A 3,604-nucleotide genomic window follows, 5' to 3' on the forward strand; every position below is an offset into this window, starting at 1 on the left:
AATGCGATCTGTATGCCAGGGTAAACAGTGAAGACTGGTCTTCAGCACCCACATTGAACCTGGCTGCAATTGGCCTCCAGTCACCTCTCACAAACTACCATTGCCCTTCACTTTTCCTGACCTCCCCTCTGTTCTTGTTTTAAAGTGATTGCACATCCGGCAGTTACAGCTGGCATTGCTGATGTGGAACTGTAACATGGAGTGAATCGATTTTGACTGACCAGTGACATAATTCTGCTTCTAAAGATCAGTCAATACTTCGTATTTGTTACTGTAAATGATGACTATTAACAGGCTAAGACAGTGACGGCACTGAATTGTAATCACTGGACTAGCAGGAAAGATCTGTTTACGTCACTCAGGACACTATCTGATTCAGCTTTGTATTCTTCCGTCCTTCTGCATGTGATGCCCCTCTGCTGTGTTTTGGTTTTGTTACGTCTTGATTATAATCATCTCCAGTTATCTAATACTTTGTCATTACTAATACATGAGAATCTCTTGCTGCATCTGCGTTTCTGGCTCCATAGCTCAGTGGTTCGAGCACTGGTCTTATAAACCAGGGGTCGTGAGTTCAAGTCTCACAGGGGCCTTTGGTAATTATTCTCCATCTTCTGCATCCAAGATCGAAAGATCCCCTGAAAAGGTTAGCTGAAAATATGACTGTATCATTTCCTCCACAGGCCAGAAACGTCCCTGAAATTCCATGCTCCTGTTTGCCCCTCCTTGTGATTGAGGCAGACCATTTGGAATGGCGGGAAGCAGCTGATGTGAGTGATGTTTGGCCAGAAGAGCGAGGTGAAGCAGTATAAACTGCAGAGTGGCAGATGAACAACGGGGGAGGAGCACAAATCCGGGGCAGCCGCCGAATGCTCCCTTTTGTTGCTGTAGACAGGTTCCTGGTTACAAAGAGAACACTCACTCTGAATCGGCCAGAATCAGCCCAGTGAGAGTTTCCTTCCGTCTAAAAGGACAATGACAGCACATACAAAGGAAAATTACCACCCACACGCCACCACCCGCCCCCACCCGCCAAGCATCTCACCTCTCTGAGTTGGAAACACACCATTGTTTCTTCAGTGTACTTGGGTCTAAATCCTGGAATTTCTGCCCTAATGGCAAACGGGCTCTACCTACATGCCAAGAAGCTCATGAAAGTGGCTCATCACCGCTATCTGTGGAGTAATGAGGGATGGGCAATGAAATTTCAGAGTAAGATTGTGATTTCACAAGAATAGCAATTGTCGTTTGCCAGTTTTACTTTTCCAAAACAAAGTCAGGACATTCATAGTGGAGACACATAAAGAGTCTTATTCCACCCACTGCAGAGACATCCATGTCACAAGAAGCCAGCTCTCCTGAACCCAGGGCCACCTCCCTTCGAGCCTTTCCACTTCTTGTCTGTTCCCAAGTATCTGATCCTGCCAGAGCCGAGATTCTACTTGTATTCCTGATCTTTACGTTGAATTCTGACTATTTTGATGTCTCAGATCAGCTAATGACACCGAGAGCATCAGAGTCAATGTCCCCGTGCCTTAAAGAAGGGAAAGGTGCATTGCCTTATTCTGCTCAATCAGAAAGTTCATCCTTTGCTTTCCCTTGAGTCTGAATCACAAAGTGTGATGAAAGATTTAGGAAGCTGGAGACTGGGTTCACTGTTTTGTTTCCTTTCCACATTTCCACCGACCAGCTGGCAACTTTGGAGCCGTTTATAGTGTTGGGGGTGGGTGGTGATGGAGTTTGGTAGTTTGATTAAACTGATAGCAAGAATTTCTTTCAATTGACTAAGGTCAGTAATCAGATACTTTCATTTATGGACAGTTGAAAGAGACATAATTGCATTTACATAGCGCTTATCATCACCAATGAGGAAGCCAGCTTACTGTGAGCAGACATGGTTTAAACCTTGATTTATTTTCCTCCGAATGTGATATAAAGTCACAAGTCACAGACCAACAGGTTTGTCTGAAATCAGGAGCTTTCAGAGTGTGGCTCCTTCCTCAGGTGAAGTGGATGCATGTAATATATTCACAGCAAAGACATTTTCGATCATAATCTGAAATTGATTTCATAAAGAGCCGCCTCCATGTTCTCCCAAACATTAAACATGAAACACATGTCAAAGGCAATAAAGCCTCACACAGGATGCAAACCTGCAACTTCTTGCACTGAGGACATCTAGCTGAAGTGACAGTCAGACAATGAGGCCAATGACCCAGTCTGATGAAGTCCCACTTAACAAGAAATCAGATGCCACTCCGGCAGTGGTAGTGCCCCTACCTCAGATGTTGGCGACCAGAGTTTAAGTTCTTGCTGCTGCAGAGGTGTGTAATAACATATCTGAACATGTTAATTGGACAATTATTCCCATTGCTTCAGGCAGTGAAAACCGCAAAGAACATCTTCTCGTTCTGTCCCCCTGTTCCTGGGACGGTTCTATTTGTCCCTTCCGCTGGGACATGGTTCTCCCCATTGGCTGATGCATTAAATCATTTCCCTCCATGGGCAGGTAGTGCTGGAAGATGGTATATGCTCTATCGCTCCCTTTCAAGCACTGGAAGAGGGATGGAGCAGAGCTGTGGAATCAGGTTTGTGCAGCAAATAATAAATGACAATTTGAACTTCTGTCGTAATGACATTTATCAGAGATGGACAGAAGCTTGGAGAGCTGCTGCGAAAGAGAGAGAACAAAGCTGGCGATTAGTCCCTTCAACAACTTAAAATGAGATCTTTCTGTGCAGCTTGTTTGGTGTTCAGAATTTGTCTGCACACAACAACCCTGCAAATAACACCTTGGCAATGCGGGAGCCTTTTCATTTGCTGCATCCAGAGCAGGTGTTAATGTCTGAAACCAACAGTCCCAGATTAACAGAACCTGAGTGAAACACTCACTCACTGATGGACGTCCCCAACGGCCCTGAGTTGCGGAGCTGCAGACAGTACAACGTGGAAGGGAGGGTTAATAATGAGCCATTGTTTCTCCCCCACCCGCTCCCTCACAGAGACACGGAGAGTGATGTTATCAATCCATGGCCATTCAGCCCGTCAAGCCACAGTGTCCCAAAACCACTTGTATTTCTCAGTGATATATCTCCCTAATGGTGGTGTGTGCACCATAATGCTCACAGAACCCCTACAACGTGGAAACAGGCCCTGCATCCCAACAAGTCCACACTGCACCTCAAAGCATCCCACTCAACCCCATTCCTCCCATAACCCACGCATCGCCAAACGCTACAGGGAATTTAGCCCGGCCAGCCCACCGAACCTGCACATCGCTGGACCGTGGGAGGAAACGAGAACAACTACCGGAAGCCGGAAGAATTTGCAAACTCCACACAGACAATCTCCCGAGGGCAGAATTGAAGCAGGATCTGTGGCGCTGTGAGGCAGCAGTGCTAACCACGGAACCATTGTGCCTTCCCATGCTCTCTCACACTGCTGATCCTCTAATCATTCACATCTGAAACGGCATGGGGAATTACTGGCAGAAATGAAAAAAAAAGCTGCACTTGATGTGCTTCAACTTCCTCAGTTTATACCCATCTCAGATAAGAGGTTTTACAGTTCAGTTTAGGGCAGACAACAGAGAAAGCAGAAGACC

General features: G+C 46.1%; 1 non-coding gene across 1 annotated transcript; it reads left to right on the forward strand.

Annotated features, from left to right (window-relative positions):
- Positions 1-520: 520 nt before the first annotated feature.
- On the forward strand, positions 521-593 carry trnai-uau (transfer RNA isoleucine (anticodon UAU)). The gene has a single exon. It is a non-coding gene; the product is annotated as a tRNA-Ile (tRNA).
- Positions 594-3,604: the final 3,011 nt, after the last annotated feature.

The sequence above is a fragment of the Stegostoma tigrinum genome, unplaced genomic scaffold (genome assembly GCF_030684315.1).
Source record: "Stegostoma tigrinum isolate sSteTig4 unplaced genomic scaffold, sSteTig4.hap1 scaffold_50, whole genome shotgun sequence".
Lineage (NCBI taxonomy): Eukaryota > Metazoa > Chordata > Chondrichthyes > Orectolobiformes > Stegostomatidae > Stegostoma > Stegostoma tigrinum.